The 26,255-nt window shown below is 37.9% G+C and overlaps 1 long non-coding RNA gene across 1 annotated transcript; it reads right to left on the bottom strand.

Annotated features, from left to right (window-relative positions):
* Positions 1 to 411: 411 nt before the first annotated feature.
* On the bottom strand, positions 412 to 25,267 carry LOC115284139. The gene is made up of 3 exons (XR_003905121.1): positions 25,117 to 25,267; positions 3,259 to 3,320; positions 412 to 451 (listed from the first exon to the last, which is right to left on the bottom strand). It is a non-coding gene; the product is annotated as an uncharacterized LOC115284139 (long non-coding RNA).
* Positions 25,268 to 26,255: the final 988 nt, after the last annotated feature.

Below are 26,255 nucleotides of genomic sequence, written 5' to 3'. Positions count from 1 at the left end.
CATGGAACACACAACATTTTATTACTCAATTCTGTACCCTTTCATGAGTTTTGATTATGTATCATTTACTTCACCCAAATGAAGAGTTGAAGAGCAATAAAATGTATGTAGGTAATAGTAAGTGGGTAAGAGTCTACTTATGTTTTCCTTAAAGTCATTTGGTAACCTAAAAAACATTAGAATAATACTCAGTTATATATCAAAGAACTTACAGTGAAAAAAAATCCTGTTAAATGAACATGTATTTATTTATTGCAACACAAAGTCACCTAATCAAAAGTTTAAAAGATAAAAGTCTTAAACATAAGCATTCGTATAGGGGTGAATTTAATTCTTAAGTATAGGTGTTAATGCAGATATCAAGAAAGTGAAGTATACATCCCATCATGACATTGTAGAATGAATGTATGTGCCTCCTTTCTTCATTACACGAACACTTTCTGTGAAGAAACTTCAAATGGCGATATGGTTTTACAGAAGAAAAATATTTACCTTTAATACTTACTAATATTACAAACCTGATCCAGCTAAGGAGGGAGTAGAGGTGCCCAACTGATCATTTTTCATGGGAGACATTGAATACATTTCCTGAATTATTACCTTCATTGTGAGAGAGATATGTATATATATACACATATATATCATATACAATGTCTCGTATATACATACATATATTGTATATGATATATATTACCTTCACTGTTATACATGTATGCTATATATAAATATATCATGGTAGCATATAGGTAACATTAAGTAGGGCTTTAGGGAAGGCCTTACTAAGTTTGAATGACAGCTAGAGACAAATCAGGTCAATTGCCTTTTATTTTTAAAATCAGTGGACTCTCATACAGCTTCAAATAGCCACAGAAATCACCAGGGACCCCCATTTCAAAAAGAATAGCAAGTTGTGGATGTATATACATCATCATAAAACTCTTAGTAGTCTTCTATACACAGTGATAATGAGCATATTCTGTGACAATAACAAAAATCTTTACCATTCATAACCAGACTCTAATGTTTCATATTAAGTGTGTTCTGTTATCTATTTTTCATGTCACTGATATGACCTGATAATGCCAACTTTTTGGAGAAGCGAAGTAGGCAACAAGCTTACATACTGACGTGATGAAATTTGGGGCATGTTTTCCCGTTTAGCCAATCAAAGAATTTGTTGGAGTCACATTTTCAATGTTACAATGTGCCCCTCTCTGGACGGGGCAGGACTTGTTAGATATTGCCTCTCTAGGATGACTTTGTATATTAAATCTCTCTTCCAATGAACAGCGGGATAAGAACAAGGTGTCAACAGGTGTGTGTACAAAGGGGCGCACAGGCCTGGGCGAACAACAACGGACCCTCATTACAGAGACCATATGGTAAGGACAGAATATCCCCCAAAGGGAGACACTGAAGATGACACTGGCTTATGTCACATTCTACTAAGGCTGACCTTGGTGTTTACCAACTTGTAGGGCTTATGATGCCTTTATATAGATGAGGTGGCCTTGTGTGAGTGAACACCATTTGACGCTTCAGAGTGTAAACTTACCTGCCTGTCCATGTTAACCTGTTTCACCAACGCAGTGAAAACATCTGTGGGAGAACTTGGATCTTCACGAAAGTATAACAAATGACTTCTTGCATACTCTCAGGACAGCTGCTGGGGCTCTTTAAGATTTTATGTTTTGTGCTTTTTGAATTTCATGTTTCTTTTATGGAAAGCTGCCTATGTAGCACTGAGTATGTTTTCAATACATATTAAACAAATGAAACATAACCGTTGTCATCATCTTAAATGGTGAGTCATCAAATTACAAAGCAGGACAACTTGATACTGACTGTTCCGACTATGGTACATTTTAATGCAGCCATTTTGATGCAGCTACTTTGATGTGAAATCACAGTTTTCTTCTTTTATTTTTTGATCAATCATAATGTGTTCAGCAGACATTCCAACTCTTTTCCATCCCTAACCTCTCTCCGGTTTGGATAGACTTCCACTTTCCAATTTAGGTTGTATTATTTAATTTTTATGTAATGGGTATATATTAATTTTATACAGAAAGAGTCTGTTAAAATTTTACTGTAAAGGAAAGTTAACCTCTAGGATCATTATCAGTTCTTCCTCCAACACTATCATTTTAAAAACATTGTGTGGAATTGAATACATGTGGATGATGTTGAGCACAATCAGAAACTTGTTTTAACTTTTTAAAGTTTATTTATTCATTTTGAGAGAAACAGAGCACAAGCAAGGTAGGGGCAGAGAGAAAGAGGGCTCTCAGGCTCTGCAGAGTCAGCTTGGACCCTGATGTGAGGCTTGATTTCACAAACCATGAGATCATGACCTGAGACGCAATAAGAGTCGGACACCCAGGCGCCTCTAGAACAATCAGAAATTTAATTTCGGATTCCCTGTGCAGTCTAGAGCTTAAAATAAGGGATCTAACTTTGACCTATTTTGCCTAACTTATAATAACAAGCTTAGGAAACCTATAGAATGCAGAGTCGTCCATTCTCTAGATCTGTGTTTTTTGGCATTTAGAACTTGATATTCCCTTTAAAAATTTTTTATTTATTTTTGAGAGAGAGACAAACAGAACGTGAACAGGGGAGGAGCAGAGAAAGAGCGAGACAGTATCCAAAGCAGGCTCCAGGCTCTGAGCTGTCAGCACAGAGCCCGACTTGGGGCTCAAACTCACAAAGCACAAGACATGACCTGAGCCAAAGTCAGATGCTTAACCGGCTGAGCCACTAAAGTACCCCTTGATATCCCTTTTTGAGAAATAAAATTCTCTGTCTCTCCTCATTCTCCTCCTGAAATCTTTTGGTCCATCCATCAAGAATATTTTCAAAAATTTATGACAGGAAAAGAATAGCTGTATTTTCTATGGCCTAATCTCAGATAGAAGCTTGTTTCTGAAGGAGAACAATTAAAGTGCACAGTTTGTCTTGACTAGTCTAATTGTTCTTATTCTGCGATCTTATTTGACATTTATTTAGTGGAATGTCAGCGTGGTGATTAAACACATTTTTTGGTAACAAAGTAGGCTGAGGGTTTTTGTTAAAGCTGCATTGAAATGTGATTTACCAATTAAATCATGTTTTTCAGATATGGTAAGTCATTAGAGGAAATCTTTCTCTAGTTCGAAGGTAGGTCTACATTACCAAAATAATTGGAATCCCTCAACTATATTGGTTGAATATTACTGAAAAATGAGAGTCCTGTAGCGTGTTTATGGGTATACTTACAATTATTTTTGAAGGACGGCGCTGGTTGGCCTATAGATGCTCATGGGTATTGGTCAATATCCCTGAAAACAAACATTTAGAAAAATGCAGTGAGAACTCTATAAGTTAAATGTCACTTAGGATAACTATGTACACTATTCATATACAAAGCATAACTGAAAAGTAATGAGGTCGATATCCGTAAGGCACCAGAAGATGGTCTCATTGATATAAAATTAATTTTTAAAAGCCCAACCATTAGTATAGCAGATAACAGAAAATTAAATATCGGTGATGTATTATACATGAACCAGCAAAATTATGACCCAAATATTAAGTTAAAACATTATTTCCCATGAAGTAATTACAGACCAGGATTAATTAAATGGTATTTTACCCATAGGTATAAAAACGATACTAGAAGATGGAAGGGGAAATGACATTTGAAGAATCACCATTTCAGTATCACTTATTTTCAAAGTATCAGTTGACACTGTTTCTTTTGAGATTTGACAACAAAATGAATACAAATATTAGCCAGCTACAGTTTTGCAGGACAAATAAATTTGCTGTAAGAATACTGCAAGAAAAAGAAGCCTCCTCGGATCTTCCCTTATCTGACTAAAAGCTGCAATGTTTGGGAGATGAGACTACCATCAATCCCCTCTCCACAGAATTGTATAGCTTTGTGGTAGATGGAAAGACCACTCTACCCGTATCGACAAACATTACCACAAACTTATCCCCTGTCTGTTCTCCTGAAGACCCACTGAAACCTGTTTGCTTTTCCCTGAGAAGTTGCTCCTCACATCTCCCTTTTCCTACTAAGTTAAGTATATAAGTCCTTAACTTTACCATTAAACAAGCCAGTTGCTTTTTTTGTCGGCCTCATATGTATATGAAATCAAACTTTTTCTCCTGTGACTCTCTTACTTATCATTTTAGTTTGCAGGTCTCAGAAACAGAACCCAACAGGGTAGAAGAAATATTTTTTCTCACCTACAAAACTAATTCTTCCATTCATCCAAGTAAATAAAATGAAATAATGAAAAGACCATCAGAGTTATAGGAAATACATAAGCCATGTTAATTACCATATTATTTGAAGACATTAAAATGATTTATTAGCTCAGAAACATATCAATATAAGGCACATATTTGAAGCATAGTATAAAATATTAATGCAATAAATTTAAAGCTACAATTTAAATAATTTAATGTGACTACCCTCTTAATCATCCAAGAGACAATGGAGTATAACAACAAATTGTTATATTTTTTATTCCTTGTGACAGTAAATAAAGAGTAGTTCTGACTTCAAATTAGTGTAAATCAACATGGGTAAAAGCTTTGCTATTTTAATCTAAATGTCAGAAAATACATTTAGTATTATAAATTTGCACTAGACTTTTCTTCTCTGTTTTACAGCACTAAATAATACAAAGATTTATGAAATAAATATGTGAGAACACATGATCACATTAAACCTCTATTTTCATGAAATGGTAGGGGATCTATAGTAAATAAAAATAATTTCTTTGTGGAAACAGATGTAAAACTGGCTCTACCTAACACATTTAAAGATGCAGAAGTACACAATTAATAACAATTTTTGAGCCATGATGAGAGTCCATGCATGCTGAAGAAGCTGATCGCCAAGTTATTAGTCTGTACAATAAAAATGAAACAGAGAATTGTAGGAAGGCACGAAATCATTTCAGTACATAGTAACGACCTATTCTACCTGCTGTAGCTCCCATTTAATTTTACCTTACTGCTCAAGTACCTTTGCGGGGAATAAAACATTTGTGGTCAGAGAACTGCTGCCAATGGAATTACAGCCCCCTAGTGGTTAACTGTGTCTATTGCAGTCAGAACGATAGGAGCTATGATTGTGATTCTACCATTTATTCACACAGGATTTATTTATTGTGGGTTTCCACACCGCTTTGGGGGACAATTGGGATATAATGAAGCATTCATGCTCCTCCATAAAAACAATTGATTATATAGTTTAAAAAATTACCTCTACACCTGTCAACTGAACATATTTTTTCTGATGTTTACAACATTTTAGCGTACACTTCTAAAATTTTAATTAATTTTGAAAAAGTTTGGAATGCCTTAGGAAATAATTTTTTACTCATTTCTGTCTCTCATTTTAATCCCACTTGATTTGCCTCTATTCCCACACTGATGACATTCTTTACATTAATATTTTACATGCATTATACATTCTTCAGACTTTTTCTTTCAGTTATTTATACATAAATATGAGATATATTTTATTACCAGCATTCTGTCATTTCAAGTTTCTATCCATCTTACTCAACTGTTATCTTTAAAATTCCCGCATTACTTTTACAGCAGCATTATGAACAATAGCCAAGTTATGGAAAGAACTCAAATGTCCATCGACTGACAAGTGGATAAAGACGATGTGGTATAAATATACAATGGAATACTACTCAGCAATGAAAAAGAACGCGATCTTGCCATTTGCAGCAGCACGGATGGAATTAGAGACTATTATGGTAAGCAAAATAAGTCCATCAGAGAAAGGCAGATAGGTGATTTCACTTATATGTGGAATGTAAGAAACAAAATGGATGAATATAAGAGAAAGGAAGGAAAAACAAGGTAAACAGACAGAGGGAGCCAAACCATAAGAGACTCATAAAGACAGAAAACAAAATGAGGGATGTTGGAGAGGAGATGAATGGGTGGGTGGGTTAAATGGGTGATGAGCATCCAGGAGGACACTTTTTGGGATGAGCAGTGGGTGTCATATATGAGATGAATCACTGGGTCTTCTCCTGAAGCCACTTCAACCCTGTGTGTTAACTAAGTTGAATTTAAATAAAAAGTGAAAGGGGCACCTGGGTGGCTCAGTCGGTTAAGCGTCTGACTTCGGCTCAGGCCTTGATCTCCCAGTTCATGGGTTTGAGCCCTGCGTCAGGCTCTGTGCTGACAACTAGCTCAGAGCCTGGAGCCTGCTTCAGATTCTGTGTCTCCTTCTCTCTCTCACCTTCCCCTGCTCATGCTGTCTCTCTCTCTCTCAAAAATAAATAAATAATAAAAAAATTTTAAATAAAAAATAAAAATCCAATTCTCACATGACTTTGATAATTTTTTCTCCTTTGTAGGCCAGTGACTCCAGATAGGAAAGAAAAACACCCCTGACCACCTAGCTCTACACACTGATCCAAACACGACACAATCCTACAGAAATAGTGGATGCGCTACCCTTCAATTTCGCAAGTTCAGCCCTATCACTTCTGATGCTATTTATCACTGATTTATAAAGTGGTATGAAGGGTAATTTTGTGATTGTTTAAGACAGACTTTATCTTACTTTCCCTACAAAAAATTATTGTTATTTTGCTTTCAGCCTACCCGGAGAAAGAATATTAAAAAAGAGTAGTTACAACTGAAAATTGCACTTTAAAAGTATTAAGAATCCTGCGAAGATTTAATGGATGAGTTTGCTGCTTTATTTCTCCTCGGCTGAAATAACAGGGAAAAACACCAAGCATTTAAAGTAGACTGTCTATCAAAGAAATGCCTTTCTTACTGTGGTGAAGAGTCATCATTAAAATGCCAGTACTCAATCCTGAGCGGGAGGAATGCATTACAACGGAGCTTAATGTACGTCTTTGGAACGACAGAGATATTTCATATTTAAAGAGAAGGAGGTCACCTTTCATTCAGGATTCAAATCTGATCCCATTCAAACACAATGCTTACCCTTTGCTGACTGCTTTGACTTCTACAAAATGTACTCTAATGGAGTACAAATTACATACAGTAAAATGTACGTATTTTACGTATACAGTTTGACCAGTTTTGATGAAGATAATACACATGTGCAATCCCCATGCCAATGAAGATGGCAAATGTTTCTATCTTCCTGTTCCTTTGTAATCACGCCCCACTCAAAGTGACCATTTCCTTACTTCTATCACTTTCCATCGTTTTTACCAATTCTAGAAGTTCCTATAAATGGAACCACAAGGCATGCTCTTCTCCTTTTCTATTTCTTTATCTTTTGTTCAAAACTTTCTTTTCTGTCTTTCCCTGAGTCTTATTTATAGAGTATTTAAAGCATATCCCCAGGCCTTATCCTGTTCAGTTATTCATTTAAATTGGATGTTCTAATACCACCATCTTTATCTAACATGATACCGCCTTTTAGACTTGCTGTGTGGTGTCCAAGAGAGCACTGGAGTGGAGACAAAAATAAAGATGATAGAATCTCAGATACAAAACTTGATTACATTCAGAAGTGTAAAAAAATTAAAAATTGAGCCAGATAAATCAAGACTGTACTGCCTGAATCTAACCACAAATTTTCTTTTATTTGCCAACTCCTCTTAATATAAAAGAACCTCTCTGACATCCCCAGCAAGTACATATGTTAGGAGTTAGCAGTTTCCAGAATAGGCAAGTCTATAGAGAAAGAAAGGATTTCTGGCTGGTTGGGGCTAGGCTGGACCTGGGGGGCTGGGGGGAAGGTAAGGTAGTCAAGAGTGACATGTAGTCACGTACACATACAGAGCTGAGCAACCATGAAAAAGTTCTCAATTGTGCCGTTGGTTGTAAGGCTCTGTGAGTGTACTAGAAACCACTGCACTGTATATTTTAAGTTGGCTGAATTGTATAGTATCCGAATTATATCTCAATAACACTGTTAAAAAAGATTTGGGATTGAATCCAGTACTATCGATGAAAACTCGGATCTTAAAATAACTTTGAAAGATTGTATTGTTAAAAATATATGGGGAAATGCATTAATTTCACATAAAAATCGTGTAAACACATATACATCTAAGAATCATGAAAAGCCAGGTTTTAATTAAACAATAATAATGCAGGGCGCCTAGGTGGCTCAGTCAGCTAAGCAACTGACTCTTCGTTTCAGCTCAGGTCATGATCTCATGGTTCCTGAGTTCGAGCCCTACCTTGGCCTCTGGGCTAACAGTATGGAGTCAGCTTGGGATTCTCTGTCTCTCTCTCTTTCTATCTTTGCCCCTCCCCTGCTCAGGCTATATATAAATAAAAATTAAAAAGTAACAATAACGCTAATTCCCAAAGCTCTGCAAGTGTAAACAAAATGTGTCAACATTTTGTAGTGATGCAGAAGCTTGGGGCAAAACATTAAAAAAAAAAAACTACCAAAAACGTATGACAAGTATAACCAGACAGCTAAAGCATAATGAACTCTTTTTTAATTGAATAAGACACACTCTAAGGTCAATTTTTATCTGGCCTCTATCTTGCAACAGCCAAAATTCAGTGTTTATATAAAATCAGAATGAGGCAAACTTTTCTCTTTGAGATGAGTCTTTTCAATCTTTGATCTTAACACCAAACCATACATTCCAGTGACTTCTCTGGTGAGGAATGTGCCACGTCTCTAGTCTCTAAGCATCTAATAAAGGGCTAAGTAGAAGAAACTCTATACCTTCATTATGATGGGCAAAATTTGTGTTTGAAACTTTGCTTTCACTCCTCTCTTGACAGTTGAGATTCATTAAAGGTCATTTTGGGGGAGGGGTTGCTTCTGTACTTTGTTGTGTGGGTTTATATCTTCCTCGCAGCCCCCTTTTTGTTTAACTTGTACTGGCATATATACAACTGGTGGTTTTCTTTACAGTTTTTTTCAAGCTATCAAATTCAGGCTTCAGTTAAAAACTAATGACAGGTTCTCAATACTCTACAGGCTTTGGCTCTGAACAGTATTGGAAACCTGGTTCTTAAAATATTCTCGTCACAGGTAGGTATGTTGGCTATGCTTTGTTTTTATTAAAACCATTTAGTCACAATATTTACTCAACTTGAAGTGACAAACTTCACTGTAAAAATCACGGGAAAAACGCAGTCCAAAATAGATTATCAGTATACCAAAAGAAAACACTGGAAGGCTATAGAAAGACATAAAATGGGAGCTTTAAAACTTGACACGAATATGCCTTGCATTTAAACTGCAGATACTGTGTTTAAAGTTGAGCTTCTTAAATTATGACAAAATATAACTATCATATATGAAACTAGATTAAAATAGAAGCATTTATTATATTATGAAGCTATAACAGCAAATTGGAATTTCATGGCATATGTACTCAAAATGTTTCCTGTGTTATTCTGACTGCCTTTTTTCCCTGGTAAATGTGATTTGGGGGAACTTAAGGTAAATCTGTCTGGTCTTTTTTTTTTCTTGTTTACTGAGAGTCTATCATACGCTAGCTTCTATGTATACATTATGCATTACATCCTTAGAACAGTCTTGCAAGGGACAAGTTACTATCCGCATAAGATGAGAACACACAAACACTAAAACCTATTTAAACTGCTCTCTACAGGTACCTTGAGTGGCTCAGTTGGTTAAGCGTCCAACTGTTGCTTTTGGCTGAGGTCACGATTTCACAGTTCATGGGTTCGAGCCCTGCATCTGCCCAGCACTGGCACTGCAGAGCCTGCTTGGGATTCTGTCTCCCTCTCTTTCTGCCCCTCTCCTGCTCATGTTCTCTCAAAATAAATAAATAAACATTAAAAAATAACAATAAAACTCCCCGTCTAATCTTAAACAGCATCTTCAAAACTTTATTTTTTATTTTTTTACATTTAAAAGACCGTACTCCAAATGGTCTTAATCACAAAGACCTCTAACTAAATAAGCTGTGTCAGGTGTTTTGTTTTTAATATTATGATTCATTTCTACCATTTTCCTATTTCATTGTCAATTACTATTATTAGATAACATTTTGCACGCTTTTTCTATCTCGAATCTTATTAGTAAATAGCAATTCCCTCACCTTTAAAAATCGACTGAAATCTTTGAAAACACACGCATAATTGATTTATAGAAGCTTATATATGACTGATGTCTCCTGACTTGTTTCCATGTATATAGTTCTTTGAGAACACTGCCAGTGACTATGTAAATGTTGTAGTGACACTGCATTTTGGACATGAGCATTTGGCATATTTTTAAAACCTCCGGCTGCTAATCAGGGTGCCATGGAAAAAGTGTAGGCAACCTCTGTAGTAAGAGAGACTTGGCTTGATGCCTGGTATTAGCTATGTGTTTGGCATGTGACTTAAATTCTTTGTGTCTCCATTTCTTGTTTATTACGGTTGCTGTGAAAATTACATGAGGACATATATGTATTTTGTCAAATGCACTGACTAGGATAGAGTGGGTCTCAATATTTAGTTCCTTTCCCTTCTCTCATTTTTATGAGACGTATTCACGACTTCTTCCCTGAACCACCTCCTGCCTCAGAGATTCTGCTGTATATTTACTGGATGGAATAGTAAATATAAATAGCAATTTCTATAGCCCTATAGTTTAAAAGTTCCAATAAAAGGTTGAATCAATAAAAAATTGAAACCACTCAACAAAATGTACATTGCAGATATTCTTGGGCTATGCATTTTCCTTCTCGTTACTGTTTCTGCCCGTGCATGTCTAAATGAAAGTTAGTTATTTAAAATTTGCTTACAAGGTATGTGAAAATTTCAGTTTGGTTTCACATCAATCCACTATATGCAAGGCATAGATGTAAATGAATAATGGAAGGAGAATCATAGAAAGTAAACAGACTTCATTTTATAAAATGTACTTTATTATTATTTTTATTATTTACCTTTTAGATCATAGCAATGAACTCATTTGATTGTTCGTGTTATGATCACATCTTTCCCATACTCTGTAATTCACAGATTCATTGTCCTTAAAACCACATGAAGGTCACTGGTTTGTTTCCTTATAAAAATGACATAATGGATTAAAGCTGGAATTCTGTAGCTAGTGACTCATGCTTGCATTTGTACATTTCAAGAGACATAATTTATAGAAAGGAATCATCCAGCTTTGAGCTCTTCCAGACTTCAGTTGCTCTAACAAATTAAAAAATAAAAGTGCTAACATAAATAAATGCACATGGCATGTCAACCGGTCACTCATCTAATTTAAACTGCAAAAAATACTCTTATTTGTGTATTCCATGATTCTTTTCCTCTCATTGTGAATATATATATTCTATAACATATAATGTATTTCATATCACACAGGATCTCTTACCTATGTCAGTGAGAATGGAAGTCATAATCTTAAAAATATTCACATACTTGTACTGCTAACTTTCTGATTATTGAAGCCAACAATGTGAATTCACTTTGTTTATTCTAGATTTATTAAGCATGACGTGATTCTCAAGGACAGTATGATGTAGTTAAATTTTTAAAGGCATTCATTTAATGTACCACACAGTCTTCAAGAAGCAGTAGACCATGGCAGAAAAGAACCTCATTTCAGGTTTAAGAGATTTGGGTTCTCCTTGTAAGCTTTGCCAATAATTAGCTGTGTGACCTGGAACAATTTAGGGGCCCTCTCTAAGCCTTAATTAATTTGTCTTTGAAACATAAGCAACAGTAAGTCTGCTACATAATGCCTAATACCCAGTTTGTTAATGCTTTCATAATGTCATCCTTGTATTTTGGAATTGTGAAGTACTTTGCTAAAATTCCTAAAAACATCAAGTTCTATAAATTATCTAATAAAAATGAATGACTTGGTACTGAGAATTAGTAGTCACTTAATAGACAATTGATTTTATCTGAGAGCTTAATCTACAGCTCATCATTTACTTACTAGTACTATAAGTCAATGTAGAATTCAGATATCTAAGGGTTTCCTAATAAATAATTCACATGACTCCTACTTGTAAGAATCTTACTATTTCTATTTGCATTGTTCAATTAACTTAATCCATTACTGGACAAACAGAAGGTGCTGAACTCTTGTTTGCTATTTTTTAAGTAAGTTAAAAGCAGCAACATTGAGCATGAACGACACCAGACTCATGGAGGTGTTTTTGTTTCTGTTTTTTACAAAAAATTCTATCCATCTGAAAATTTCTGTGAGTCAGTAAAAAAGAGATTTGGGTCACTATATGTTTAGGGGATATAAGCAAGGCAGCTGAAAGAGGTTATCCGAATCCATATTCCTTCTTTGGGCTTCAGGGCAAAAACAGTTCTATATCAGTATTTTGAGTCTATACAGTCTCGTGTTTATCTACTCTATTCTCGAACATTTCTCTAAGTCTCATTTAACAGCGACTTTTTTTTTTACCCCAAAATCTTTATGTGGCACTCATACATTGATCTCTAACTGAGTCCAAATTATTGGAGAGTACAAGTTAAGTGTTGTTTCCCCTCCTGGGAGGCCATGGATCACTCAGTCAAATGTCTTGCACAGAGCAGAATCTTAACAATAATTGGATATAATAATGTATAAAGTGGGAAGAGAAAGCCTGCATGTTTCATTTTGAAGATTCTGAGAGAAATGTAATGCTTACATATTCCCCAAAACTTTGCATAATCAATGCTTACTGTTTGCATCTCTGTTCTTTTCTCTCTACAACCTTCTCTCCCTTGGAAAGTTCTGAAACTCAGCTACTCTAGAACAGTATGGATTGGTCCAAAGTCTTTTTACCTCCAGGCTAGACCTATCTCTAGGGATCCAATATCATATTTTCAGCTATCCAAAGAACTTTTGATGGTGCATGTATGAATTTTATCTTGCCAAAGAAAATGTAAGTTCCTCCATGGTAGAAATCATATCACACAAAAAATGTCCATTAAATAGTGCCTTGACAGTTTTTTGACTCTAAGAACTGCTATATTCTATGCCATGTTTTTAAAATGTCATGTGTAATTAAGCTTCAAACAATACCTTTAAAGTGATGATGATGATAGAATTTTACATGATTATTCAGCTAGAGCTAGAGTAGGCTTGAGTGTCACAGGTTAAAATCTGGCTGAGAACCAAAGTTTGAATAGTTCCTTTGAAATTATTTTATGCCAACATAAATGGTATAACTTTAGACTCATTGAGGATGGTAATAAAGGAATTTTATATCATTTTCAGGAGAAAGTAATTTAAGAAATCAAAAGAGGACACAGAAAGAACTCATGAACAAGCTATAAATGGCCTTTCCTTTTCTCTGTCCAGACATCTGCGGTCACTCTCAAAGACTCAAAGAGTTCTGAATACAAATACAGTAAATTGAATTCTCCTCATAAAAGAAAGGTTCTGCTACATGGGGGAAAAGATAATATAAAATGTAATTAAAGGCCTTGCGATGACTATCTGCCCACAAATTTCCTTTTCTTTTGAAGCCATCTAGAAAGTAAGAGCTTACATATCCGATTCAGTCTAGGAATATATTAAATGAAAAGACGGTTTCTAATCACTTCATGATTAAAGCTCAATCATAAACTCAGCATTGACAGCCCTGATAGTCACCAAGATATTAATTAATTTTTGTGGAGGAACTGTGGCTGCAGATGGTTTAATTGAAGCCTCCTAAAAGTGGTTATATTTAATCTGTTATTGATAGCCAATGATGTCTTAAATTTGCTGTAATAAAAGACAAAAGGAAGAGATATTTTCACTCACTTACTAATCTTCCAATAAGGCATCATTTCAAATTTAGGCCCTGGAGTGAATAACAAAAGGACAAATTCTACAGCCTACGTGAGGTTTGGTTTTAGATTGTTTAAGGAATTCTGAAGTAGTTGGTTGGAGAAGAGTTCCAAATATCTTCTTGGCTCTAAAGCTCAACTACCTGAGAATTATTATTGAAGTGAATTTTCCGAACTGCCAACCTGCTGGTATTTTCAGAGATTGTAGCACTTGAAATGACCTTAGTAAACCATTCGGTCTGATTTACTTAATAGGTGAGTACATAGAGGCCCATAAAATACGAGAACACAAGTAGCTCAACCTTTCCCCACAGTGCTCGTATGCTTTTATGTATTAATTATTAAGCAAATATATATGGAAAGCACACACAATGTAAATGATGTATACAGAGGGTGGTTGGGGGTGGGAGTATAAACGTGAATAATATAATTTTTTCCTATGTGAGTTTGTGATCCAGTAGGAAAGATAAGATTGAAATTAAAAAGGGAAATGATGCATATAAAACCTTAAACACCGTGCCTGGCACATAAGAGACAGAACTTGAAGCCTAAAAAACAAACAAAACCAAACACAATACAATGTATGTGGGTGTCAACCTAGATAATTTCTTATATGGCCAGCAGTGCTTTGCCACTGCACATAGAAAAGCATAACACATTTGAATTTTAGGTATTGTTCCTTGGCTTTATAATAGGCATCTTGCGCCCAGCCCCACCTTCATCAAACAGGACATCTTTGTACGAATTAACAGTGTGACTGTGTGCACTCATTTCCTAATGTCATACGTTACCCGGAGTTCATTACTTCATGACCCACCTTGCAGTCTCATGATTTCATATTGACATTTGACAGCTACCTTGGCATCCAGTTGCAATTAACCACACGTCTGCTTTGCCCAGACATGGGGCAGCATGATTCTGTGGCATTGTGGCGTGTGTGGGAGATGTGTACAAGTTAAACATGGAACTGGGGACTTGTCTGAAGTGAGCCTTAAGGCGCTAAGCCTGAGAGTCTACGATCACAATGGGAATGAAAAGGGGGAAATTTTGAGCGACATTTTGTAAAAATAATTTAAAAATTCGAGAATAGATGGTGAAAGGTGATCCAGGAATGACTCTAAGGCAGAAAGAACATGCATTATTTCAATTTTCATGAGAACTCAAGAAATTTGGGAGGAGGGATAGAATATTTTTTAAACGCTAGCGTGTGAGTGTTGTCGTACATGTATTCTGTATTATGCTACAGAAATAAATGTACTTTTATATGCTCTTGTTGTTTCACTCTGACTCAAGAGACAGGAGCAAATTTGGCTGCTCTTCTGAAAATTGTACATACTCCCAGCAAAGTACAACACTAACGTTAAAAAGATAGCCAAATACTTTATACCAATGGATTATCTTCTCAGGGTCTCAGTGGTTTTTAGCTATTACATTAAATTCTATGTGTAATGCTGTATTAAATTATTCAATTCTATTAAAGTTTTACTTCTTTTATTTCAGTGGTAAAATTTGTGAGTTTTTTTTTTCATATTCTTTTCCCCTTTTTATACATTCATATAATTTATGTTTCCAGATTTGTAACCTTAGGGATGTAAGGCCTTTAATCTCAGTGGTTTCCGTATCCTTATTTGTAACAAAAAGTTTAGTTGGATCCAGAAAGATCAGAAAGATCAGCTGGTACTATCCTCTCATTCTATAGTTGTAGAACCCGAGGCCCTGGAGGCGCATGACCAGGTTTGGGATGGAGGGGAACTTGTTTAACGGATGCAGAGTTTCAGTTTTACAAGATGAAAAGAGTTACAAAAAAGGATGGTGCTGATGGACGCACAGCTGTGCAAGTATATTGAATACTATTGGACTGTACACGTCACTGTTAAGATGGCAACTTTTATGTGTATTTTACCACAATAAAAATATTTTTTTAAAAAAGGAACCATCCTAATAAGAAATACCTTCCAAAATGGGGAAGAGGGTCATTGTATCCATGAGTAGCTTTAGGGCTTATAATTCAATACCTCATCAATCTTATTCATTTCTTTATCGTGATCTTAAAAAAGGTATACAGGCATAATGAAAGGACTAGGGAAATAAGTCTACTGAGAAACGAACTCATTTCTGCTTTTGTAAAACTTGGTTTAAAAAATTTTGTTGGAGAGATACCAGATTCTCCTCCTTTTACTTCCGTCAAGAATAGTCATCAATGTCTCTCAGCATCTATTTTAGACTGACATTACACTTAATAATATAAGATATGGGACTATTAGCCCTTTGGGAATCAGTGACTAACCGAACTTCTAAAAAGTGCTAGAACAATCTACCTACAAGCTACAAAGCATTAAATTAATTTTAACTTTTTCTAAGATTAATAAAAAACCTAACCGGATCACGATTTTATCACTCAAGGAATTCATTAATATTAACCTCTGATTTCCTACTACAGTATAAAAATGAGGCAATAAAACTCATTTATAAATTTATTTGCTGCAAAGGCATTTGGGAATTATTACTTTAAAAAGAAAAAAGTTCTACTCCACTCTGAACCATCAGCTCATATTACAAAATGAATGTAGATCCTTCAGGTTACGAATTAAAAGGTAAAAAACAAAGAAGTTCTACAGCAAGAATATGGACCTAATCCTAATCATTGATCATTATCTTCACCAGATATGTATATGGCCAATACAATCAGGTGTCTCTTTCTCTTTTATATCTATCTGTCATCTATCTATTAGTTATCTATCTAGTTTATTTAAATAAAATAAATAAAAATATATTTATACTTATACATATATTTCATTGTAAATTGAAAAATAAATGGGATGATAAGGCAAAGCTTTAGCTATAAACCAGTTTAAGAAGATTTATAATTCTTTAATTGCTTTAAAGTATGTTGAGAGAGATTACATGACATCATTTCAGAGAAATCTTTTGTTTTGCTGATGCTTTGAGATTTTAAAAGTTTTTGTGAAGGTGTGCAGCAATTCTAATCTATTTCTTCCTGTGTCTTCTTTCACTTTTAACCATTGGAACATACATTCCTAGGAGGATGGATAGATAGATAGATAGATAGATAGATAGATAGATAGATGACAGACAGATATAGATTGATTATGTATATGGCAATACAATTCATCAAGATATATTAATTGATTACTTACTATGAGCAAGGAGTTTGTCATATATGTGGGCTAGTCAGCAAAAGCTTTATGCAAGAGTAGGGGTTCTTAAACCAGACCCTGAAAACCAAGTAGAGTTTAGATAGGTTTGGGAAGGGGAGCTAGAACCACAGAACTGAGTTTCCCCATTTTACATTACAACAATACATTATTGTTGAATCACAAGTCACCGTCTTTATGTCATTAAAACAGAAGGAGTAAATGGAAGTAGTTTTTTCACCAATTACAAAAGAAAACCTTTAGGCATACAGCTTTTTTGGTATGTTCTTTTAAACACTTCATTAATTTTAAGTACTCAACTCGAATACAGACTTCCTACCCAAGCTCAGATCAGTAAACTAAAAAATTGACAATTACTTTTTACAGTACCTATTTTCCAGGTCATGGCTATCAAATTATTTTTCCCGATGCCAGTGTGAAAAGGTAATATATGGCAAATAGGATGAGACAACATTTCAATCCTCTCTGATACATGATAAATACTTCTATTTAATTTTTTTTTAATTTAGAAAGAGAACATGTGAGAAGGAGCAAGGGTCAGAGAGAGAGAGAGAGAGAGAGAGAGAGAGAGAGAGAATCTTAAGCAGGTTCTACACTCAGGACAGAGCCTTATATGGGGTTCCATCCCATGACCTTGGGATCATGACCTGAGCCACAATCAAGAGTCAGACGCTCAACAGATTGAGTCACCCAGACGTCCCATGATAAATAATTTTTGATGACCCTTTGTTTCTTCCACTCACAGACCTCCAGGATTTCAATTTTCCTGTTTGAATTCTAAGTAGGCAACTGTATATAAAGGGCTAAATTTGAATGACCTGTGTTGTGGTGTCACATATAGGACAAACCACACACCCTTATGTGTCCAACTCACTGTAATGATACCTGATTCTTTCCAGTCATCTTCTGTACATAACAGCATTATTTCCATGATTTTATTTCAGCCTTTAAATGATCTCTCTAACTCCCCTGAGCCTCACTCAGGCTTCCTGTCCCTCAGTCCCTCAGCATTTACCATACTTTCTCATTTGCTTTACATTTTTTTTATTGATAGTTGAATCTCCAGATGAAATGTTACATGCCTATCTTATTACTTTACCAAACAGTATGTTAATGATTAATGGACACTGTCAGTAGTAATATCCTAATGTTCACATGCAAATCTATTTCACGCAAAGACTCGTGGCTACAGTATGAAAGATAAATTAGCCAATTCCTTAATGAAGGCAGTAGCGTTTACTGTTTAACAGCATAGTCTCAGGAATCAAAACTGCCAGGTTTCAAGCTTGGTTCCAGTTAATTAGTGTAAGTGGATGATTTATCCTCTTTGTCGTGCCTCAGTTTCCCTATCTACAAATTATGGATATTAGTTGTACCTTCTCATGAGGTAATTGTGAGGCCTAGATGAGTAAATACATATCAATCTCTTATAAATGTGTAGTACATGGTAATTTTCAACCAATGCCAGCTATTACTATCATCCTTCATACTTCTTTTGTGAAGAATACTTACTTGGTAACTTGGACAAGTCTTCCTACCTTGACAATAGGAAGGTGTACCTGAAAGTATTAAGTCTTTGACAACTGAGATAAAATGAGAGATATGTGGACTTAAAGTATACCTATGAGGCATCTGGGTGACTCAGTCGGTTGAGCCTTCAATCCCAACCCTTGATCTTGGCTCAGGTCATGATCTCATGGTTTGTGAGAGGGTCCGGAGATCAAGCCTTACATCAGGCTCTGCATTGACAGCATGGAGCTTGACTGAGACTCTCTGTTCCTCTCTCTCTGCCCCTCCCTCCCTCACACTCTCTCTCTCAAAAATAAATAAACAAACATTTTAAAAAACGCACTTATAAAACATTTGAATGTTGTGACATTCCCTCATAGTCTTCACTATGACTTTAAAGACACTAATGACTTTAAAGACATTCACTAACGACTTTAAAGACAACAGTATTTTTTTTTTTAGAAAAATGAAAAGATAAAGAAAACCCTGGTCAGTGTATTCATTACTATTCTTTTCTAGAGATTAGTTAATATTGTCTTTAGTTTCAGTAGTGTTTAATTTTTATTTAAAAATTTTTTGAGCTTATCCCCCCTTCCACACATCCTGCATTATAATGCTCATTCCACTCCGAATGCTGACTCTCCCTTCCTCCCTCCAATCAAGCTGCTTCATTTTCTTTGGGAGGCTACACTCACTCCTCACCCTCATTCTTCCCAAGCTTGGCTAACCACCTTGTACAGTAGTTCAGGCTGCACCAAGTAGCCTTGAACTAACTCTCCATTCCCTGATTTCTCTATTGCTCACTTCTTTTATCAGAAATCTAGTCCCTAGAAAGAAGGAAGGAAACAAGGAAGGAAGGAAGGAAGGAAGGAAGGAAGGAAGGAAGGAAGGAAGGAAGGAAGTTTGCTGACCACTTATACACTCTCAATGTTTTTCCATGTGCCAAAAGAAATTCTGATAGAGAAATATGATTGGGGATGAGATGGGGAGCAGGTTTGTGAGAGCATTTCATGAAAAATGGGTCAGAAGGAAAGTGTGGTTATTTTACTAAGTAACTTGAAATGTATTAGCAACACTAGCCTGTCATAAAGGATCAATTTTTCAACATAAGGAAGATTAAAGATGTTTGTAGGTGGAGGGCAAGGAACCAAAAAGAATAATGTAAGATGCTGCAGAAAGAGAAGACTATCATGATATCTTTAGGAACTAGAAGGAAACAGGACCCAGTGCACAGAGGGAGAAGTTAACTTTGGAAGGGAACAGGGGCACCTTTGTTTCCAAGGCAAAGCAAAAGAAGTAAGGACAGAAGTAATAAGTAAATGTCTAGAGGAAGAGGAGAGAGAAGCTAATAAAGATGACATCTTCCTTGTAGATCTCATCAGCTCCTGTTTTCTCTATGCGGTCTGAAAGTAAAATTGCTGAAATTGGGGGATTTGGGGAGTGGACTACAGAAGTTGGCAAGGCTTGCAAAAGTTTGGAACATCTGTCTAGGAATATAGAAAAGAAAGTCAACACGTAAATTTGGCATGCAAATGGATGACTTTAATAAAACCAATAAATAAATAAAACCAAGGGCCCAGGTGAGATAGGAGATTGTAAATGTGTTTTGTTAGTTTTCTCAATGAATGCTCAGCGATCAGAGTAGAAAATAGGACAGATGAACCAGAAAAAGTGGAGGTAAAAGGTGGGGCAGAGGAAGGGCAATGAGGAGTGTCTTGTATATTGCGTGATGATGACAAACGTCATGATGGCATAAGGTTCAGACTATCAGATTAGGAAGAAAATGGAGTGGAGCCAAGAGAGGTCCTGCAAAGTCTTGATGAGGTTGAAAAGCAGGTACAAAAGAAGGAGAGGTGGAGAGTGGGTGGGGGACTGAATTTCTGAATGTCAAATTTCTGAACTTTCCAATATTTCTGAACTTAAACTTTTAGAAATTGATGTATTTCAGGTGTGTTCCTGGGCCCAATGAAAATGGAAAATAAGAGGTTGAGGAATTATGAGGCCAGACTGTTATTCAGAAATCATCTTAAGTAACAAAGTCTCTAGAAAATGGCAAGATTAAAAACACACAGCAAGAAAGAGCCAGTTGTCAAACATTTCAACAAAGGTGTAGGCACAAGAGACCAGAAAGAAATGTTGAAAAGTTGTAAGCATCAGTGAAAAATTCTTTAAATAAAAGTAGAAGAGACATGTTCTAGTGTGTTGGAAGCTAAAAACAAAACAAAACAAAACAAAACAAAACAAAACAAAAAGCTAAGAGATTCAACCACAGCTTTAAGCCCTTACATATGGAGGAGTAATAAGACTCAAGAGGCAGGGAGAAGCAGAGCATAAGAATTAATTTATCTCCACTTGAGCTATCTGTCAGGAATCAGGAGAGCTTCTGTAGGAGTAATCCAAGTAGGAAAAATCCAGATTTGGGCTAGGGCAAAGAGGTAGAGAAGTGTTCAGTGAAAGGTCTGTCCAAAAGAACTTTCTGCAATGATGGAGACAGTCCATAACTGCACCGTCTACCAGGGAGTCACCAGCCACCTGTGGTTGTCCAGTAGCTAAAATATGGTCTGTGAGATTGAGGGACTGAATTTATAATTTTATTTAATTTCAACCAATTTCCATTTAAATAGTCACACATGGCTAGGGGCTGGCACTCAATGCAGTTCTAGAGACTGTTTGATAACTGTTAACAAATTTATGCTTGGTTATTAATAGGCAATGACAAAAATAAGTTACCCCATAAGTGGATGTTTGTATTTAAAGGAGACAAGGACGAAGATTAGAGAAGGAAATTCCTGAATGGAGAATTTCAAGTGCTGCAGAAAACCATGAAGATTACTCAATTAGGGGCCCAAAGGCCTTTCTAGTGCTTCGCAAATTAGTCACGCAAGTGATGACTATGAATAATGTTTACCCTAATTAATAAGATTGGTTTTATTTAATGCCACCTATAGATGTGATATCATAATATGCAGATCTTAGTTCTTAGTAAATTGCAGATGGCACAATCTTTTTTAAAATAACTTTTGAAAACCTCTTATTTATTTTTGACAGAGCCCAAGTGGAAGAGGGGCAGAGAGAGAGGGAGACAGAGGATCCAAAGCCGGCTCTGTGCTGACAGCAGCCAGCTTGATATGGGGGGCTCGAATATAGCCAACGTTGGAGGCTCAACCCACTGAGCCACCCAGGGGGGGCCCCCAGGTGGCATAGTCTTAAACACAGCGGAAACGATAAAGAATTAGGATGAAGTGGAGATGCTGGGTATGGGGAGAAAACAAACATAATTAAGATTCTAGCTCAAGTGTGTCTTATTTGAACTCCTGCTTTTACTCTGTCATTTGTGTAGGAAAATGTCAGAAGTAATTGCCAGAGGGTCGCTGCCTGTGAACATTAGCTGAAATCAGCTAGCGAATGACCGAATGACAGTGCAGCTTAACCTCTTGGTTGGTTTCTGTGTTCCTTGTTAAAAATGGAGATTACTGGGCTGTTTTGCAGCAATGTTCTCAGTATATGAGGAGGCCTTAAAAATGTTTTGAAGAAAGCCAGTGAAGGCTGGATCAATTGATGGAACACTCATTGAGCTGGTGATTGGAGGTTTCTGAGATTCAAGAGTATACAAGTTGTAAACAAAATATCATAAGTATCCTGGAACAGTGATAATAATAATAATAAACAAAAATAGCTTTGTGCAAAAATTTAAAATGCTTAATATCTATGTGCTTCACAATAGTCAAATAGGACTAATAGACCTTATATTAATACTTAACATTGATATATGTTATTATATTTCAACAATATACCTGATAAATATATCTTATTAACTCCAACTTCCGCTCAAGGTTTCCTCGTTTGCTCATGGCTGGCTAAGCCATTAGTGGCACCAATTCACTATTTCTTCCAGTAGACAACACTAATCTTTACCAAGTGTTCTCCTAAAAGAATCTCAATACAAGCGCTATACATTCCCATTTTGGGAGGTATTCTGCTGCTTTAAGAGTAGGGTGGAAAGAGGTTCTTTAATAATACTGGCCAAATAGCCTGAAGCTTCTGGAGCCCTGATAGCTTGGGACCTATTTGCCTGTAGGCTCAGAAAGCAGCCACCTTCTTCAGTCTCAGGCCCTGCGCAATTTAATAAAAGTAGCTGAAGACCATGTTGGTTTCAGATAATCTGTCTCTCAAATTTTGTTTGGATTTTTGTTTTTCCCTTAAGTATAGAGAAATAACTCTTACTTAAAGAAATAAATGGACTAGTAAAATAACTGAGGATTCATGCAGGCTTCAGGTTATTATTTAGATTTAGGTACTGAGCAGCTAGATGCAGAAATATTCCCAAATAATTCAATTCCCAATGGTAGTGCCACTCTAACATTATTGTAGAATGTACTTCCCAGAGGAGAAATTTGCTACTTGTGGGTGAAATGCACATGGTGCTTAAACATTTAATGGATCAGTCCAACGTCATATCAGAGACGTTAGGGTTTTAGGATTTTACTTGTACTGTTGAAGAAAGAAGCATCTTTTTTTCCCCCAGGTAGCCTTGAAAGCACAAAGAAATATTTCTTATTCCATTGCCTTAAATTAATCTACAAAAGTGTCATTTTCTCCCCTCTCCTCACATGAATTCTTACAGCTCCAAAGCTTGTCATGATAATCTGAAAATGTCGTCATCATCATCCATGACAGCTCTAGATATAGATCCCTTAGGAAAGCACAGGAAGGGTTAATAACCTGTAGATTATGCAGATAGAAAAACACTGTCGGTGTTGGATTAGCACCCCAGATCCTACCTTCACATTGCAACCATAAGCCTTACCCACCTTCGGAATTTCAGGACTTACCTTGGGGTTGCTGTAGATGATAATAGCTAGTAGGAAAGAAATTGTGTGGATGAAATAAACAAATATTTTATTTCCTCCCCAGGAGGATTAGAAGAACATATTTAATGAATAACATTTTTATTTTTTTAATTTCAATGTAAGATTTTTAAATTTATGAATAAAATTTTTAATTAAATATTCTATAACCCATTTTGTTTCCCCTCCCGGTGGGGGTGAGGTGTGTGTGTGTGTGTGTGTGTGTGTGGTGTGGGGGATAAATGTCAAAGATGAAGGTATCATGGTGCAAAGAAATTATACTCTGCTTAAAGGATGATATTCAGGGTGACTTAAATACTGCAAAAGAAAGGCAATGGATCATGGCAGAAATCTGCCCCCCTGCCGAGGGGCATGCCACTTGGCCTTTTTCACTGTGTCCACACGTATGTGGCCAACTACCTTGTTTCTACCGCGTTCATATTTTGATTGTCAGAATGGCTGACATGTGGATAACTGTATCCATCAAAATTTGAACTCTAGAACCCAGATGTCCTTCTGCACCACTGTGGATGAGGTCACGGATATCTGCAAACTGGGAAGCTCTGAGGTTGGTCTCTGCGCAGCGTTTCCCCCCGCCCCCCACGCCCCAATCATTTTAGCTAAGTGCTATTTCCCCCTAGAACTCTCGGTTAGCCTGCCTAAAAGGTACGTGGTGAGGGGCATATGCACTTATCGGCTCAGCAGTCAGAGGTTTCCTTGGAGAGGGCTTGTGATGGTAAATATTAATGAGGAAGTTGCACCGATTCATGACCAAATTAGGTGGTCGCCAAGTGTCGCCCACTGAATCTGCGTGGAAGAGTGCTGTCGCTTAAAATAAAGGGTTCTGTACACAATACTAAATGCTGGTCACCTCTGGTCGCTTACTACCCAACAGGAAGCCGAAGGCAAAGGGAACGGCGCAAAAAAGAGAAACAGACACACAGATACGTTTTGCAATGACGAACTTTATGTGGTTTCAGGAACGGCAACCTGTTCTTACGTTTAGGAATCCCGAGGTACACTGTTAAGACTGCTTGTCAGGTTAAGTTGAGTAAAGGAACCGGAATAAGAGGCAGCACTGGAGACTTTTCCACAATCCTCTTCAAAATATAGTGACTTAGGTAAGTAGACGCATAAAAAGGCTCGCTGAATGCCCTTATATACATACTGTCCTCTTAAACTAACGTGATCATCAGCAGCTCTGTTCAAATTCAGCCCACAGCTGTTAGACCCTGACACAGATCCGCAGTGTTCATCGCCCCAGAGTTACTGGGGTTCACTTAGACCCTCTGAAAATTAGTGTCGGGCTTAAAGGAGACCGGCATAGTGGATCCTTCGCCCCACTCTGCTCCCAATGTCCCAAGCCCTCCGCCCCCTCCCACTCTCCTGAGATCATATTTCTTAAAAACGTAGCCCGTATCCCCAATTCAGTTGCACCTTCAGCAGCTCAAACCTCTGCCCAGAGACAGTCACGTTCACTGTCTCCCTCGCCCTCCACTTCTTGAGACTCCACGCCCGCTTCCCGTTTCTTTCAGAGCAACCCGGGCGCTGGATTCTCGAGACCACCCTCCCCCCTCCGCCCAGCGCCTCCATCTCAAGCACCCTCCCCTCACTTCCCAACCTCCTTTGAGGCTTCCCCGTCCTTCCCGTGGAGCTAAAACCCCCCTCCCCTCCCAGAGACCCCAGTCTCTCCGAGAGCTGCGCGTTCAGAGTCCCTCCCTACCCCCCGCCCCCCACCTCCCGCTCGGGCCAGCAGTTCTGCAAGCTGCAACCATCCGGGACCTGTCCCCGCTCTCCACCCCATCCCCCCGCCGAAACCGGCTCGTCTAGCCTTGCCGCCCGGGGCTCCAACTTACCACGGGCGTCCGGGAGGAAGACGAGGCAACGGTCGCCGCGGCGGCAGCTAGACGAGAAACGGACTCGGCTGCAATCGCCCAGCGGAGCCCGCGGCAGTCGATGCGCTGCGCTGCGCTGCGCGCCGCAATCTCGCGCCTCGGCGGAGAGGGACGGAGGGAGCTCGGCGCGATAGTAAGCACCGGCGAGTCGACCTCCTCTGGGCGACCTTGCGCCCCCGGACAGGTTTGGCTGGTCTTGTTCCACTCTCTTACTCTAGCTTAGTAACTGACCACCTCCAGCATCTCTGCGCTACTCGCGTCTTCTTTCTTCTTCGTTGGCCCCTAACTAACTACACTACTCTAAACGGACGAAGGCCATCACGCGAGCGCCACGCCGATCTCGACGACTCCGACGACAACGGCGTCCAAGAGGGAAGAAAAGTTCATATGCAATCGCAGGTAAGGGGCGGCAGGCCAATGGAGCAGCCAAGGTTGGCGATCTAGCTGCTCCAAAGGCAAGATCGGAAAGATCGGTGCGCCCGAGGCTGTGAGCTTCCTCGGCGAGCACCCGAGCGCCTACCCCGCGCTGGCGATGCTGCACCGCTCTCTTGGGCAAAAACCGGAGGAGGGGTGGAGCCGAGAGCGTCCAATCAGCGCTCAGCATCGCACTGCCCCCGGCCTGTTTGGACCATGTCGTAGTGCATCTGGAACTTGCTGGCACTGGGCGCGAGACCCCACGGTGGTTGTGGTGGCGGTGGTGATTAACTTGATTTATGAGGCCTGGAGACTGGGGGGGGGGACCGAGGTCAGTCATGGTGGGGGGGGGGGAGGTGTCTCAAGAATGCAACCTTGAAGATTCACAGAACGCCTTCCCGCCTTCCCAAACACACACACACAACACACACACACACACACACACACACACACACACACACACACCCCTTAACATTTCAGAAGTCTCCTAAATTCCACCAAGCTTTGAAACTCCCTCTGATTTTCTGGTTCCAACTCCTAACCCCTTTCCACAGCAGGAACAACCGAGGCATTCACAAGGTCAAACATATTTCTTGAGCAAACGCTGTGGCTCTAAGGCCCTTTTCCCGCACCCTGTCCCCCCCTCCCCTCGCACTTCACCTTGTCCCTAGCCCCAAATGCAGAGA

Source organism: Suricata suricatta, chromosome X (genome assembly GCF_006229205.1).
Source record: "Suricata suricatta isolate VVHF042 chromosome X, meerkat_22Aug2017_6uvM2_HiC, whole genome shotgun sequence".
Classification (NCBI taxonomy): Eukaryota; Metazoa; Chordata; class Mammalia; order Carnivora; family Herpestidae; genus Suricata; species Suricata suricatta.
The sequence above is the reverse complement of the archived record's forward strand: the minus strand, read 5'-3'. Positions and strand labels throughout refer to the sequence as shown.